At 44.8% G+C, this 18,396-nt stretch overlaps 1 protein-coding gene across 5 annotated transcripts in view; it reads right to left on the reverse strand.

Annotated features, from left to right (window-relative positions):
* The window catches only part of FAM135B (family with sequence similarity 135 member B), a 367,515-nt gene that overhangs the window by 251,756 nt on the left and 97,363 nt on the right, over window positions 1–18,396 (reverse strand). Inside the window, exon 2 of one of the 5 annotated variants that reach the window (XM_063817402.1) lies at window positions 14,466–14,580. The exons of the other annotated variants lie outside the window; for them this stretch is intronic. The gene's annotated coding sequence lies outside the window, so the exon portion shown is untranslated. The remainder of the gene's footprint in view (window positions 1–14,465; window positions 14,581–18,396) is intronic. 5 annotated transcript variants of the gene reach the window in all.

Consider the following 18,396-nt stretch of genomic DNA (forward strand, 5'->3'; position numbering starts at 1 on the left):
ACTTAGGACATTAAGACTGATAGAATTATACCCATCTTATTTTGAATGCATCTTTGAGCTCCTTTTGTCCTCTGCATATGTCCACTGAGGAGAGGAGGGAGGTGTGTACAATCCATCATGCCTGACAGAATCCCACAGAGAAGCCAGTGTCGGGGGAAGGATGCAGTAACGGGTGGTGTCTCAACTGCAGACGAGTCCTCTATTTATCCTTCCTGATGCCACAACATAAACAGGAGAGGAGGTGAACGCAAGATGCAAGGCTCCCACACATGAGTCAAGGTTGGCATTTCAGACATGCTCTCTGTTTGTGCCCTGGTCACGGTGTTTTGGGATCCAATTTTGTTTAGCATCTGTCATTAGCTTCACAAGTGCAGCCATGACTCAGCCCACGTCACCGTGTTCCCACACTGACCACCCACAAGATGTGCAAGCCTCCATTCCCAACCTTCTCACACACTCCAAGGCCTGCCCTCCTCCCAGCCAAAATGGAAAACTAAGTAGGGACAAGATATCAAGATACGGAGGGCCTTAACGATGGTCTTAAACAATGGTTTCTAAAATTTCTTGGGAGCCAGAGGAACTAGGGTAGTCCGTCTTCCCTGTGCTCTGCTTAATGCCAATCCTCCTGAGGGGCTCCTCTTTCTCTAGGGCTACAGCACCTCCAGGGGTGTGAACCTCACTGGGAAGGCCTCTCTTGAGGGTTCAGTGGTCGGCTCATAGTCTCACAGGGATATGGGGGGTTTGGGGTGAGTAAACCACAGCAGGACATGGAGAGGCAGCTCAGTGCACAGCAAAGGGCAAAGTCTGGCACCAAACTTTCATGGCCACTAGTCCTGTTCTTTATTAATCCCTGCTTTTGTGTGGTGCCTTTATTTCTCAGTTTTCTCATCTGTGCGTAGGGACTCTGCACAGGATAATTGTGGAAAACCAAAGAATTTATACATAAAGTGCATAGTGTGGCATCTGGCACCCAGAGAGCACTCAGAGTAGCTGCTACTATTCTTAACGTCTTATTGTGATGGCAATAGACACTCAATGAATTGCAATTTAGAAAAAAACAATAACGCTTTCATGCAGAGTTAGAAATGCCCGACCTCCTCCCTTGTAATGAATGAACAGGGTTAATTTCATATTGAACTTTTCCCTCAAAACCTGTCCTGCAGGCATAATCTTGCTGGCAAGAAGTTATCCCAGGATGATGGAGAGGAAACCTAGAGGACAGAAGATGGATAGAGAGGATGGAAACAGGAGTGATTGTAGGCATAGGTCTGGCCTGGACATATCCACTGGGAAAGGGGCCAGATCAAATCTCAGGCTCAACAAAGTTCATTCATTTGAATGACCATAGAGTATCTCCGTTATTCCCAACCTCGAAAGCGTCCCTTTCTGCACTGTCAACTACTTATCTACATGTCAGTGAGGTTAACGATCTCTTCCAGCTCCTCAGATGATTCCTGAGGCTCAGGCCCAGGAGCTCTGATGTCCAGGGGTACCCAGTGTCCTCACTTTTTCTGGGACCTTCAACTGAGAGTCTTTAAAGCCAGACATGCTTTAGTTCGAATCCCAAATGCAATGTGTATTTCTGTGCAAACTGGAGGTCAGTAGCTTAATGCGATCAGTTTTCCTTATCTGTAAAAACACACATATCTAGCAGGGAAAGGTTAGCGATTAAGGAGACCTAAGTGCCATCTGGCACAAAGGGAATAGATGCATGATAGCTGATGTAGAGGTTGGTGGGATCCCAAGCATTCTGCTCTGTTTCTGTTTTCCCAGTTATTTCTATTCATAATTTATATAAAAATGAGAATGGGAGTAATAGAATAAAGGGGAGAGGAAACCACAGAGGCAAAACCTTAAACACCATGATACTGGATACTTCAATGCTTCTTTCGTTTAATCTTCAAAACTCAACATGAGAAGTCATCAAAGAACATCGTTTTTTGTGTGTGAGCGGCAATTGATGTTAAGGAAGGCCATCTCTGTGACTTAATCTCTGCATGATTCTTCTTGACACTCTGATTTTTTATTCTTAAAAGGTAATAGATACATTTGTTGGTTTGTTTCTTCCTCCTCCCCGACCATTGCTGTATAAACACCTTCCAATCAAACTGGGTTCCTTACGTTTGACAAAGGAGACCACGCCCATCCTCTGTCTTGGTTCCCATTCCCTTTGGTGCCCATTGTCCTGGCACCTGCTTCCTCCCTCTGAATCTTTTCCTAGCCACCCAGAGATGCCCCTCCTCTGTTAAGCCTTCCCATGCTCCAAGTTCATCCTGTTCTCCCCTGTTTTGGAATGTTCACCTTCATTGTCTATACAGCCAATGTGCCCCGCCTGGTCAGGATGCCTAAGGCACTATTCTAGGAGCTGTAGACACAGAAAGGAGCCACATGGACACGATCTCAGCTCCCACACAGCTGGATGTCCGGTGCATAGCATAGCTGCCTGCATTGATACCATTCCACTCACTGCATGCAGGATTAGCTTGATGTCTGACTGTTGCAATGGGCCGGGCCTACCCAAAGTGACTGAACCCATCAAGGGTATTATACACCTAACATCACTTCCTCCACTTTAGTCTGGGAGGCTAGTGGTTGCCTAGTGGTAACCTAGGCCCCATAGGCTCCATTTATTTATTTATTTATTTATTTACCCATTTGCTAAATAGATGTATTGGGGGCCTATTATGTGCCCGGCTTCCAGAGTGCAGCCTGCGGATTTGTGCAGAGAGGAAGAGGTGCAATGACCAGACTCCAGTGACTCAAGAACCCAGACTGGCGGAGGCTCTACTGCAATAGGTCACAGGCTGTGATGGGGCAAGACTACCTGCTCCCAAGCATAGCAGAGACATTGGGTTTTCTGCCAAGTAACTAGATAGACAGAGTGTATGTGTGTGAGTATGTGTGTGTGTGCACCTGTGTGTGTGTGTATGTGAGTGGTTTAGAGAAGGGAGAGATGGAGCCATGGAAGGAAACACAGGAAAGGCTTTAGAAAGCCCTGATGTTTTTAGCTCCAAAATCTGTTTAGGGGCTAGCAATTGGTCACCTCCTGACTCCAAGTCTCACCACCTGGAGGACACAAGCACCCACACTGCATCTCTGCTACTCTTCTTCCCCTCCCTCCACAATCCCTTCTTCACTCAGCAGCAGAGGGGATGGGAGACCTTTCTTAGAAGTACCTCCAGTCATGTCATCCTCCAGCGACCTCTCGTTCCTTCAGTTAATGAGTTTCATGCCCTCACATCGGCAAACGTGGTCCGATATAACCTGCTTCCCAGCTCTCCTGTGGATAACCCCCTTCCCCTAAGATGCCCCAGCAAACAGCCCTCCTTACTGCTCCTCACTCCTTTTCCCCCAGCTCAGATATGCCTGAGGCTTTTGGCCTTGACCATCCACTTGCCTCAAAGGGCCTTTCTGACAACTGCTCAGAGCTGCTCCTCAATTTTCCTTACTGATCTCTGCTCCAATGTCATTTCCTCAAGTAGCCTCTTCTCTCCTCTCATTTGCTCTCCAGTATATCACTGTCTTATGATATTTGGGGTATCAACCACTCCACGGAATTATCTACTTGATTTTCATGTCCTCTCTCAGAATATTACCTCCAGGAAAGCTGCACCTCATTTGTCCCTGGCATGCTCTATCCCCAGGGGACAGCACAGGGCTCAACCCCCACACAGCACTCCATAAATATTTGCTGATTGAACTAAAGGTAAACATTGAGCCCAGTCTTGAAGAAATCGTAGGATTTAGGAGTTGAATATTGAGAAAGAACATATTTAAAGCAAAAGGGGCCTGGCGAGGTGGCTCATGCCTGTAATTCCAGCACTTTGGGAGGCTGAGACAGGTGGATTGCTTGAGGTCAGAAGTTCTAGACCAGCCTGGCCAACATGGTGAAACACTGTGTCTACTAAAAAAACACAAAAATTAGCCAGGCATGGTGGTGGGTGCCTGTAATCCCAGCTACTCTGGAGGCTGAGGCAGGAGAATTGCTTGAACCCAGGAGACAGCAGTTGCAGGGAGCTGAGATGGCACCAGTGCACACCAGTCTGGGTGACAGAGCGAGCTCAAAAAAACAAAAACAATAACAAAATAAAGCAAAAGGCACAAAGGACACATAGAAGGAAACGGGCCAGACTTTTAGAACAAATACGATACTGGGTACTTCAACATTTTATTTCATTTTATCTTCAAAACCTAACCCAGCCAGGCACGTGGCTCATGCCTGTAATTCCAGCCCTTTGGGAGCCCGAGGCAGGTGGATCACCTGAGGTCAAGAGTTCGAGACCAGCCTGACATGGTGAAACCTCCACTCTACTAAAAATAAAAAAGTAGCTGGGCATGGTGGTGTGCACCTGTAATCTCAGCTACTCAGGAGGCTGAGGCAGAAGAATCACTTGAACCTGGAAGGTGGAGGTTGCAATTAGCCGAGATCACACCATTGCACTTCAGCCTGAGCAACAAGAGGGAAACTCCATCTCAAAAAAAACAAAAAAAAAAACCAACCAACAAACAACCAAACAACAACCTAACCTAACATATCATCATGAAAATGTCCATGTTTTTGTGGAAGAAAATTGATGCTGAAGGAGAGAAGGAGACAGCCTCAGTTCCCTCAAGCCACCAGGTAATAAAACTATTGATGGTTCCATGACAGAAAAAACTGAGTTACGATGCCCCTAGCCAGTGAAAAGAAGGAGCTGATGAGCTCTTGGAAGACATGGGCCCAAGTTGTGCTAGAGTCTTGGAGGGCTGGAAGAAAAGAATGGAAGATGAAGGAAGTCCCAACAGCATTAGGGATTCTAGGAGTTGCCTTCAACTGTGGTATAGAATGAATTTGAAGTAGTACACTTTTTTTTTTATTATACTTTAAGTTTTAGGGTACACTTTATACTGGCCTAGATATTAATCTTTATAAAATGACAATGCACAACCTATTTTTGGCATGAATTAATCATGAACTTATGCTTTTTAATTTTTAAAAACAATCTGCCTTTATCAATATCTCAGCAAAGGCTGCTCAGAAAAACACCTCCCTGGTCATGATGAGACCGCTGCTTCATTCAATCCATGAGCAAATGCTAATATTAATGAAAGGCCAAGCATGTGTCAACTGCCAAACTGGGTATTAGGGAGACAGGCATGAATGAGACGGGAGTTCAAGACAGGAAAGTATGACGAGATAATGATCATACACTACAATGAGTGCTATATGGTGCCTATACAGAACGCCTGCCACAGGATCATACAGGGGCCCAATCATTTCTTCATCTCTTGAAGGTATAGAGGGACACAGGGACTGCCCCACAGGACCCAAGCCCTATAAAAGCTGAGTATCTGTGAAATTTATCTCCCATTTAACCTGACATATGTATTCATATACAAAGTGTTATTTGATATTTGGAAATTAAGGAAAAATGGCAAACAGTTCACTAAATGATGGCAATTAACATTATAGTTGCACAGACCAGCCAAGTACTATGGAGTTGGCTGAGTAGGGAGGGAAGAGGTGAGAGCAGGCCAGACTTCTTAAGTCCTGGCTCTAAAGGGAAACACCTGAACTAGGTCCAGGTCTCACAAGATTAGCACCTCCCTGCAGCCACCTGCAGCCACCTACTTCCAGCAGTACACACGCCTCCTAGTGCTGTGTGGATTTGAGATGACGGGGAGTCCATCCGGTAGAGATATAGAGAAAGAAGCAAATGCAGTTCAGATAAGCCCACCTCTCCACCCCACCTTCCTCTCTTTTCTCCTTTTGCTCATTCTCTCCAGACCAGCAGAAAGAAGATGACCTAACTTCAATGAATCCAGAACCTCACATTCTCCCATTGGACTTTGAGACCCAGCCTATACTGAAAGTGCTGAGGGACGGGACTCCTATTTCTTGGAGCTCCTGTTATGTGCCACACCCAGAGTAGATTCTCCAAAGTCATAGTCCCACTTAATCCTAGACACAGCGCTGTTATTACCCAATTCCACAGAGGGGATTACTAAGGTTCATGGGTGGCATGGTGTACCCAGGTACCCAGTGGCAGAGAGAATAATCACAGAATCATGAACCACTTACTCTCAAGTCCCAGTCATCTCTCTCCCTACTCCTAAAATACCTTCACTAGTGGTCTCCCTGCCTCCTCCATCCTCTACCCAGAAGCTAGAGGATCTATTAATATGAAAATCATATCACACAATTCTCTGGTTACAAAATCCCATTGGCTTCCTATCACCCTTTTAATAAAATTAAAGTTCTCCTAAGAGGATACGCAAATGGCCAACAAGTACATGAAAAGAGGCTCAACATCATTAGTCATGAGGGGAATGCAAATTAAAACCACAATGAGATACCCCGATTAAAAAGTGGGCCGAGACCTTAACAAACCCTTCAGCACAAAAAGACACACAGATGGCAAATAAGCATATGAAAAGATGTTCCACATCACACATCACCAGGAAAATGCAAATGAAAACAACAATGAGACCCCACTACATGTCGATTAGAAGTGCCAAAATCCAGGAGACTAACAATACCAAATGATGGCAAACGTGGAGTAATAGAAACTCATTCACGGCTGGTGGGAATGCAAAACGGTATAGCCACTTTGGAAGACATTTTGACAGTTTTGTATGAAATGAAATATACTCTTACTATAAGATCCAGTAATTGTGCAACCCAGTACCTACCCAAAGCAGTTGAAAACATGTCTACACAAAAACCTGCAAACAGATGTTTACAGCAGCTTATTCATAACTACCAAAACTCGGAAGCAACTCAAATATCCTTCAGTGGGAGAATGAATAAATAAACCACTGTCTATCCTGACAATGGAGTATTATTCAGCAGTAAGAATAAATGAGCTATCAAGCCATGTCGAGGCATGGAGGCACCTTACATGCATATTAGTAAGTGAAAAAATGCCAATCTGAAAATGCTATATACCATATGATTCCAAATATATGATGTTGTAGAAGATGGAACAACCTAGACAGTAAGAAGATGAGTGGTGGCCAAAGATTTAAGAAATAGGAAGCAGTGAACAGGCAGAGGACAGAGGATTCTTAGGGCGGTGAAAGTATTCAGTAGGACATTACAATGGTTAATATATGTCAACACTTCTGCTCAAACCCATATAATGTTAGAGTATTCAACACCACAAGTGCATCCCAATGTGAACTGTGGACTTTGGGTGATAATGATGTGTCAATGTAGGTCTATTTGTTATATATATATACATATATATATATATATATATATATATATATATATATATATATCCCCTCTGAAATATCTTGATAGAAAGGTCATACAGGTGTGGAGTCAGGGAGTAAATGGGAAATCTCTGTATCTTCCATTCTATTTTGATGTGAACCTAAAACTGCTCTTAAAAATAAAGTCTATTCACATACAACACACACACAATGAGATATCACTTCATAGCCACTAGGATGGCCATAATTTAAATGGAAAATAACAAGTGCTGACAAGAATGTAAAGACATTGGAGCCCTTATACATTGTTGGTGGGAATATGGAATGATGCAACAGTCAATATGGAAATCAGTTTGATGGCACCTCAACGAATTAAACCTAGAATTACCACACGACCCAGCAATCCCATTCTGGGTATGTATACGCAAGAGAAGTGAAACCATTGTTAAAACAAAAACTTTTACACAAATAATTGTTTGTAGCAGCATTATTCACAATAGACAAGTGGCAGAAATGAAGGAAATGGCCATCAACTGATAAATGGATAAATCAAAATGGATAAATCAAAAATATTCGTGCAGTAGGATATTATTCAGCCATCAAAAGTGTGAAGTTTTAATACATGTTACAACACAGATGAGCCTTGCAAAATTATGCTAAGTGAAAGAAGCCAAACACAAAAGGACAAACACTGTATGATTTCATTCATAATAGATATCCTGACCAAGACAAATCCATACAGACAGAGAGCAGACAGGGGCTAGGGGAAAAGGGGAGAATGAAGAGTGATTTCTCATGCAAATAAGATTTCCTTCTGAGATGATGAAATATTTTGAGACTACATAGTGGTGATAGTTGGACAATATTGCACATATGCTGAAAGCTACTGAATCGTTCACTTTAAAATGGATCCAATTGTGTTTGTGTTATGTATGTTTTACCACCACAAAAGGGGACGAAATCAAGTCCTTCTCTCTTACCCTCTTCTGGAAGTTCCCTTCCTGAACAAGTCAGCCCTAAAGTAGTTAGAAGGCCTAGGAAATAGCTGGCAGAATAAGGATGCCTTATTGTACTTATCTGCTTTGCACTTAATCATTACATGTGTATGTTCTTATGTATTTATGTTTTATGCCTGCAAACACCCATTAGAACCAACCTTGTTTATCTTGTTCACCATTTAGGATTTCCAGACTTAGCAAATAAAAATATGACCAATAATGGAATATTTGGGGACAAACTTGTACTCAAAACTCTAATATTTCTCTTTGTCTCAAATTCACATTTAACTGGGTGTCTGATATCGCCCGGCTTTGTCCCCACCCAAATCTCATCTTGAATTGTAGCTTCCATAACTCCTATGTGTTGTGGGAGGGAACTGGTGGGAGGTTCACATGAATCATAGGGGCGGTTTCCCCCAACTGTTTTCATGGTAGTGAATAAGTCCCAGGAGAGCTGTTGGTTTTATAAGGGGAAACCCCTTTTTGCTTGGTTCTCATTCTCTCTTGTCTGCCGTCATGTAAGATGTGCCTTTTGCCTTCTGCCATGATTGTGAGGCCTCCCCACCCACATGGAACTGTGAGTCCATCACACCTCTTTTTCTTTATAAATTACCTAGTCTCAGGTATATCTTTATCAGCACCATGAAAAGGGACTAATATAGTGTCCTATACTTTATCTTGTTGTCCTATCACCACTGTATCTCCAGTGCAGAGTAGGTACAAGATAAATATTTATGGAAATTGAATGAATAAATAAGTCCTCATTCAACACAGCTGTGTTCACTAATGAAGAATTCAGCCATTCACTAAATGTGTGCATGTCCATCCATCACTGATATTCTAGTGTACAGAGAGCAAAAGCAGAAGGCAGAGGAAGGTGGGGATGCGGTCATCTCTAGACAGGCCTTTTCCATTTTGTCTCCTTCTGCAGCACTCTATGGCAGTGTTTGAAGCAGAGCTGAGCTCTGGGGATAGCAAATTTGCAATTTGGAAACTCTGCCCTTCAGAAATGTACACTTTGGAGAAGATAGGAAGCAACTGTTTACAGTACCATGACGCAACAGGTGCTACCCAGGGAAAGCAAAAGTTTCCAGGTACACAGAGCATGAATCGTCCAGAAAGCTACTTCCCAAGATGAAGAATGGGAGTATTCGGGGCAGCAGCAGATCACTCCCAAACCCAAGAGTCACCCTGCTCCCAAGTGCAGGGGCTGCCTCCTACCACCACCACCCCCACCACCTGACTGCTTCCTTCCCTGCAGCCCTGGAATCCCTGTCCTCTCATTAAGGCTGAGCTCCTGGTTTCTGGTCCCAGATCAGAGAGACTGGTGAAATGCAGGGTGGCAGGCCCCTCTGCTGCTTGCTCACTTACACTATCTTATTGCCAGTGGGGGGCGTTATTCCCATTTTACAGAGGAGGATCCAGGGCTACAGAGCCCCCAGGACTGGCCTCTCCCTTATCCTCCAGCATGATCTCCCCTCAGTCCCAGCTCCCTCCTTTCATCTCCATTCACCTCCCAGCTTCTCCATCCACTTCTCCCATCCACCAGCCTCACATAGATCTTCCTGGTTTCCAGAACAGTCAAGCCATTTCATAATTCGCACCTCCCTAGCCCTGCAGGGTTTTTCTGGCCTTGACCTAAGCTCTTCAACCTGCAAGCACCTACTTCTCCCTCCAGATGACTTCTCAAGCCAGCTGCCCTCTGAAAGGAGCAGGCTAGCTGGTGGGCCATCCACCCCCGCACCACCTAAGCTTGTGTCTAACCTTCCCTTAGTCATTCTTGTACTGTAATGATCACATAGACTAATATTTACTAAGCATTCCCTCCATGTCAGGCACTGTTCTGAGGTTTGTATATAATTAATTTAACCTTCCTAACAGCTCCATACAGTAGGTATTATTATCATCATCCCCATTTTACAGACAGGTTATGAGGCACAGACAGGTTATGCAACTTGCCTGAGGGTCACACAGCTAAATCAGTAACAAAGCGGAATTGGAACCAAGGCAGCCTGGCTGTGATCCCCAGCTGCTCATCGCTAGGCCATCTGGTCTCCAGGTAAGTAAACACTGCCTAGAGGAGGATGGGTCTCTCTCACCTCCTTGACCACAGGCCAGATGAGCACCTAGCCCATGAGGTAGGGCAGGGTAAGGCATAAGACTCAATATTAATTCATTAATTGCATGGAACCAAATAACATATGGAAACACCTGGCATGTTGAATGTCACACATTCAGATAACGTCTGGAATGCAACCATCTCATTTGACTAAACATTTCCCTTTCCAGTCTTTGAAACTGCCTTTGCAAACTGCTCTTGCATCTTCTGGCCCCAGGCCCGGGAACCCCTCCCACCCAAATCTAGCTTCTACTCCCAACTTGCATGTATCTCTAGGCTTGCTTCGGGGAACTCTCCAGGCCAGAAGACTAAGTAGCACTTTGCTTCCTATGAAGATAATAGCTAATTGGAGTAATCCACACTAAAGTGTGAATGAAGCCAGCAGTTGCAAGGGAAAAGTGAGGGGGATATATTTTAAAGCAGGAGCTGAGTAAATCCTGTATTTGTTGCAGGTCCCCAAGACCCACAAAAGTCCTTTCTAGAGCTTGGATCACTGTGAATACTGCAGTCAACCTGTCCACCTCTCCCCACCCCCTCACCTTCTCCTTTAAGTCACAGAGTCTAGCTACTCTGTCGGGATTTTTCTAAGTCAAAATGAAAAAAGAACAATGCTTTAGAATTAGACCTGAGTTTAAATCCTCTCCACCCTTGAGCTTTGTGACCTTAGACAAGTAACTTAGTGTCTTCTGAGCATCTAGGTACTCTTTTACTCTTTTTCAACTGTGCCGGGGGCATGGAATTACATTAGTCCAGCAGGGTCCTAGCAGGAGCTAGGGACCACTACTCAGGGGCTTCTCTTCCTCCTGCCAGTCTCTCTATCCCTGTACTTCCACTCCAGCCTATGGGGAGGAATTAGAAACTACCTCCCAGACTGTGTTCTGAGAATACTCCTTAATCGGTGTTGTGTTAGTCTGTTTTCATGCTGCTGATAAAGGCATAACCGAGACCGGGCAATTTACAAAAGAAAGAGGTTTAATTGGACTTAAAGTTCTGCATGGCTGGGGAAGCCTCACAATCATGGCGGAAGGTGAGGAGGAGCAAGTCACGTCTTACATGGATGGCGGCAGGCAAAGAGAGCTTGTGCAGAAAACCTCTGCCTTATAAAGCCATCAGATCTCATGAGACTTACTATCACCAGAACAGCATGGGAAAGACCTGCCCCCATGATTCAATTATCTCCCAGTGGGTCCCTCCCACAACACGTGGGAATTATGGGTGTACAATTCAAGATGAGATTTGGTTGGGGACATAGAGCCAAACCACATCAGGTGTTTCTTCCCAACAGAGTCACTTGGTCAAAAAACTTCTGGAATCACCAGATTTAAAAGGGTAATCTTTGCTCCTATAGGAATTCTCACAAACTTTAACATGCTGGCATTTATGTCAGTCTCCAAGGTGGGGATACACTCTAGGACACTGTTTTAGTAAAAAAAAAAAAAAAAAAAATTTAAGAGTATTCCATGTGCCATAAATGGTGCTAGGTCCTCTCTGTGCAGAGTGAACTTACTTCCTGCAGCTTAGCTTACAGGCTGGGGGAGGGGTACAGATGCATGAACAGAAAAGCCCTTTTTGCCTGAAACAGTTATAGAGATGTCAATAATAATGCTGAATGGAAATATAACTGCAGTAGTCCCAGGCTGGAGCCTTCAGGCAGTTTACTTTCCTGCCCTCACTAAGCCAATGCTTAGCACCCCCACTGTCCTCTGCTCCTTCACATGATCTCTGCATGAGTCTCTCCTAGATGCTGAGGTCCTGGGCAGTGTGTGCCACATAAAGCCTGTTGAGGGGATGGATGGACAGACCAATAGTAAGACAGAACAAACATTCTGATCGAGGATTTGTAACACCCATATCTGGAACCCAGGCCTTCCACAAGCACTCCATATGCCTAAGAGCCAGCCACAACCCCGTGCCTCAGTTTCTTCTTTTATAAAGTGGGGTTTGGGGGCAGTTGGGAACCAAGCAGCCGGCATGCCTGAGCAAACAGGACACTTTGGTTCATGTGATGGGCTGTGGAATCTGTGCCTTGACTAAGAGGACAGCACCCCTGAGTCCCAGGGACTGTGGTCCTTCAGCAAAGTCGGGGGTGCCTGGTCTATTTCTCAGAAGAAGACAGATCACTAATTTCCTAGGGGACATACCCTCATATCAATGTTGAGAATGAATTTAGACATTTTTCAAAACCTCTGGAGTCCATGCAAAATCTGTCTGCAGGGTGTGTTTGTCCCATGGGCCACCAGCTCCTGAGCTGAGGCTGGATAATAATGGGCCAGTATTTATCAAGTTTACATGTGGCAGGCACTGGGTCATGTGCTGTACCACATCATCTCCTTCAATCCCCCATTAATTCTGAGAGCAGTCACTCTTCTCCCATTTGACTGATGAGAGCACAGAGGTTTAGGTAGGCTAAGTCTCTTAGCCAGTAATAGAGAACAGAGTTAGAGCTGGGATTTGGACCCAGGATGGTGAGACTAATTAATTATTCAGGTCTTGCCAATATACTCTACTGCCTGCTCTTGTGCAAACTCGAAGAGCGCTTTAGACCAGTTATTCTACCTGTGGTGGTCTCATTTCACTGAGGCAGGTGACCTTGGTGATCTGACTTCCGTGAATGTCATATATGTGTGGAGTCCCTCCCATGTTCTGAGTCCTCTGCATGAGTTCTCTCGACCCCACAACAGGCCTGTGTGAGTTTGTGTTCCTACTTTACTGAAGACACAGGCTCAGACTGACCATGATGTCCTGGGACCCACTGCTACTGGTGGAAGGAGACAGATCCCAGCTTAGGTCTAGGCAACTGAGCTGTCCATGTAAGCAGCAGCACTCGAGTTAATTGCCAGCTGGGTACATGTAAGGAAGCAGCAACTTCAGGAAATAGGATGACAGATTCAGGGGCCAAAGGGAGGGGAACACACAGCCATCGGAGGCAAATCATTTAATGGACATGATTGGGTCACTTGTGTCCCTTCTCTTGACTTCCATTTTTCTCCTTGTTTCCATCCTTTTCCACTGCACTCTTTTTAACCCAGCCCCTGCTGGCCAGTGGGTCATTGCCAATGCAGTGAGTTAATGCCTTTGCCTTTCTCCACGCCTGTGAGAGAAACAAGCTCTGAATCCCAAGTGCTACTTATCTAATAAGACTGCAGTTACATTAATTATATTTAAATGTCTCCACTTATATAATAAATTTGCCTGCACAACCCTGTCATTATCTCTCCTCTGTAGCCCCTCCACAGTCTCTGGGTCCTCTGAGGAATTCCCAGCAGAACTGCCAGCCCCAAAATAGCAGGAGCCTGGCTTGGAGACGCCGCACCTGCTTGGTTACCGAGGTCTTCTCCTAGTTTGCATTGCAGATGTTCTCCACTGTGAGCCAGAGAGCTACAGAACCAAAGGAGCTATGGGGGAAAGGGAAAAACTGAGACACCTGAGTCTGTATCCACCATCGGCTACTTACCACCTGGGTGACCTTTGCGCTATCTCCTAACATCTCTGAGATACAGCCCTATTAGATTACAGATTTGCAACTGTGCAAAGATGGGATTAATTTAGTCTTTCTAGGTCCCAGGTGGGTCTCCTTGAGCACAAGTGTCCCATGCAAAATATTTATCAACCACATATTATGTGCCAAATAATATGCTCAGCCCTGGATATGCAAAGGTAAAAGAGGATTGCCAATCTCTGTACTTTGGGGGCAGAAAGCAGAAAGATTCTAGACTCTTAAAGACCTTAGTTTTGACAACTTCTCCACTACTTAACAAAGGTAGGACATTAGGCGTATTGTTTAACTTCATGGTCTCTGCTGTTAATTATCTGCAAAGCGAGAATAATAGCTACCTTCTTTATATGTCTGTGGTGATTAAAATAATCTGCAAACTCCCTTGACCAGGACAAGAGACCAGCACTTCCCCTTACTGGCTCTGTGGCCTTGGGGTACAGAACCTCTGAGGGCCCCATTTGCTGCAGTCTTCCCCACTGAAATGTAAGCCCTGTGCACACCCTTGACCGTGTCTGCATGGAGCAAAGCAGTGGCCAGCGTGTGGCAGGCTGCATAGACATAAAGAGTGAATAAAAGAAGGAAAAGGGGTGCAGTGAGAACACTGACAGCCACTTCCCAGCTTTGTTGTAAAGCCCATATAAAACTCCGTCAATACCTTCTTGATGACGTTCAGGCTCCATCTGATCCACTGAATTCCAATGACTCAGGGCAAGAGTGGTGTGAAAAGGGGACAAGGCATAGCAGGCTCACTCTGTCCTTCCTCCCGGCATCTGTGAGTGAATGCCTGATAAATATTTGTCTATGGATGTGTTTAGTTATTGATCGAAACTTTACAGCAATTGTGTGTATAACAACAATGATTAAAGGTAAGGACATTGAAGCCCCTGGCAGGAAAGACATCTGGCCAATAGTACATGGAGAAGGGGCCTAATAATTGGGATGCAGATCTTCCCTGAAGTCTTTTAATCTGTTCACTTTACCTCACTCAGGAAAACCTCACCCACGGCTGCAGGGCCACCGACTCCACTGGCCCCATCTCCCCACGCACAGAGCAGCCTGTGGCTTTGCAAATAAGGAAGCCCATCTGGTTACCTTCCCCTAGACCTATCCCCAGACAGCACCTGCTTCTGCTTCAAAGGACACACGTGCCCCTAATTATGTATCCATAAGACAAATGTGGCTCATTCCATCACAGAACTAGAGAGTCTAAGGAAGCAAACTAAAAATGTATAAAATCAGGGTTCCTTGACTAATTTGTCCAATACCACAGCTAGCAATGATGACAGCCAGGTGTGCATCTCTCAGGCTGTAAAGCAGTTAACCACCTAACCAGGTAGTCAGTCCCAGTCCTGAGCTGCCCAAGAACCGGATGAGCTGCTTTAGTAGATTTAGGTATCACAAGCATCTGTGAGCCTACAGAAGGCTGGGCTCCGTGACAGATGAAATGTTTCACAGAAATCTGGAGCCAGATTCCAGGGCGCAAAACCACCCACAACAGACATGAACCTTGGACACATCATGCTAAGTGAAAGAAGTCAGCAGAGAAGGTTCTATGTTGCATGATTTTATGTGTATGAAATGTCCAGGATGGGTAAGCCCAGGGCCATGGAGACTGACTGCTTAAGGGGTATGAGGTTTCCTTTTAGAGTGATAAAAATGTCTTAAAAGTACACAGAGGTGATGGTTATACAACATCGTGAATGCGTTAAATGCCAATACATTGTACAATTTAAATAGTTGATTTCATATTATGTAAATTTCTTCTCAGTTAAATTTCATCTCTAACAGCATACGTACTTGTAGTATGTTATGCACATATCCCATAACTCAGTGAAAATAATTGCTGTTGACTCTAAAAATAATTAGCTATCCATATTATTAATTAGCTGTATCATCTTATATCTTAGCAGTGACATCAAGGCTACCTGCCACTCCCTGGGCTCCACATGTTGGCAGAGACTCCACAGATTAAGCCTCTTTCTCCCATGGACAGAGCTTCAGGAGTTTGAAGTCAGAGTTCCTGTCCCTAGAACATTTTCCTTTGGTGATGGCTCATGTTCGGGTCCTCCAGCCTTGGAGAACAAGATGTCACCATCCCTTCCTTGCCCAGGGCAGCCCTGGTGTGCCTGGAAGGAAGGATTCATGCCCCTCTAGGAGTGGCCTGACCAGCCAGGTGGAGATTCCCTTCTCCTGACACCACATCTGTTCTCACAGTGTCAGAAAGTGCACCCCAGCTTCCAGCACCTTTGCACACCTTCAGCCAGGGGACTGGGAGCTCTCCTGGACCTTCTGAATGTAAACTCCCTCTGGTCCCAGATGATATAGACACAGAGGGAGGCCATGGTCCTGCATCCTGGCTCGTCTGTTCAAAGACTGTGTGACCTTGGGGAAGCTGCTTCACGCCTTCTGTAAAATGGAAATGGCACCACCACCCAGCACCCATCAGAGCCCAGAGGAGTTATGGCACCATGCGTGGGACTCCCCAGCAAGGTGCTTGACCCCCAGAGGGGCTCATTCAGTCTGTGCAGGTAAAAAGACCAAGAGGAAAGAGGAGGCAGTGACTGGATTTTCAAGGGTATAAGAGTGTACCTGTAGCCAAAAGGAAGTTGCTAAAAATAGCAGATATTCTACACATGATTTCATATTAAATCTGCTCAATTTACAAGTCAAAACCTTATTACCTTCCTTTCCCACCCCTGCAAGCCTCAGGGAACCAGGCACAGATGCACACAGTGCACGGAAGAGTGAGCTCTGGGCTTTAATAGAAATCAGCCACATTCAGAGACTCCAGAGAGAAGGGTTTGGCTCATCAACCTGTAGACCCAACCCCTGGGTGTGCAATGACAGTTTGATTTGGAAAGAATGCAGACATTAGAAGCTGCATGGGGGAGGAAGTGGCATAGGGAGCAGAGAACAGAAAGGTTGAAGTGCATTCCTCCAAAGAGGGGGGCATCGACTAATTTTAAGGCAATGTTGAGGCAATGGTTTTAAGCCTATGATGAAAAGATGTTGAAATAGCCATTGAGGTGTCAGTGGTCAGACCCTAACAAGAAGGTAGTGAGATACTTGGTCTTCATATATATTTAGTCCTCAACCTTACCTGCCCCTTCCCAGCCTCTACTTCCCCTAATACAGAATCTGGAAAATTATTTGACAAACTCTTGCTCAAAGATTGACCAGGAGATGAATATAACCCTGTAATCAGGACTTGAATCCAGACGATTAGGATTCTAGAACAGAGCTCATTCTACCACAATACCTTGCTTATGCAAAATTAGCCTGTCTTCTCATTAATAAAAGAATAACAGGAGTAAGAATAATAATATATATTTTTAAGACCCCTGATTTAGGGTTCTCATAGCATTGCATCATTCTAATTAATCCATATGCCTTTTTTTCCCTGGGACAGTCTCAGTTAATATCTAGTGTCCTAGCTTCCTAGCTGAATTAATAATAGCATCCCCATTAATTCTCAGAAGTGTCTGTCTTTGAACAATATATTATATGATTATCCAACCCACGGCAACCCTATAAGATGTGACTTACTGTCGCTTTCCATTTACAAATGAGGTGATCAAGGATGAGACAGATTATTCCAGCTATTCGGCAGAGCAGTATTCAAATCTAGTCAATCTAGAATAGAGAGTGAGCTCTAATCTCCCCGCAACCATTTCCTACCAAAATAAGTGGTTTTCAGATAGTGTCCCTTAAACCCCAGGGCAGAAGAGAGGCATTTTTTAGGATTCACTGAAGGAACACAGGAAAACCATCTGGGTGGGTCTTGGGGTTTTACCACCGCCACTGTCAACAGACCAAGCCTTCTTTAGATTTTATAGATGGGGGTTCTCTGCAAGAGTTCCTTTGGGGAAAAAGGCTAATATTTAGAAAAATGAACACGATGATTTTATTTCTATATCACCAGTTCCTAGAACAATGCTAAGCACACAGAGTCTCCAGTTAATACTAAATAATAGAATGAACAATAGCCCCGACCTAATAACTCCCCAGGCTGATGGATACTTTGAAAATGACTGGCATAAGCTTTCTGGTGAAGAATCACATTCATGTCAGAATTCATGATCAAAATATTCATGTCAGACCCACCCAACCCCAGCATCAGAGGACATAATATGGAAATACAACAAAAAGCCATAATTGCAGAAGGCATCCCTGAGCTTACCTGGCCTTGTAGGAAGAGCATACCCTTGGCAAGGCTATAAGGAGGAGCCATGAATATATATCATCATCCTTTGAGACTATCTAGCTAACCAGTCCCAGGCCCCCTGCAGAGTGTTTGGCACTGTATGAAGACTCAATAAATTTCAGATGGGGGAATGGATGTTGGTGTGAATGAGATCCCTGAATCTCTGTGGAGCTCGGGCTTTGGGTGTGCTGGAAGCCCCCACAGCAAGGCTTGGCTGGGATTCTGTCTGAAATCTGCCAAGGGAGCCTGGCTAATGCTGAAGCCAGAGTCGCTCCTCAGATATTCCTGCTTGGAGGGGGCAGGAGAAATGGAGTGTCCCAGGCCAACAGATGCAAGGCAAATGATTCAGTCGCTTACTCCAGCCCCTGTCTAGAATGACCTG

Source organism: Pan troglodytes, chromosome 7, assembly GCF_028858775.2.
Source record: "Pan troglodytes isolate AG18354 chromosome 7, NHGRI_mPanTro3-v2.0_pri, whole genome shotgun sequence".
NCBI lineage: Eukaryota > Metazoa > Chordata > Mammalia > Primates > Hominidae > Pan > Pan troglodytes.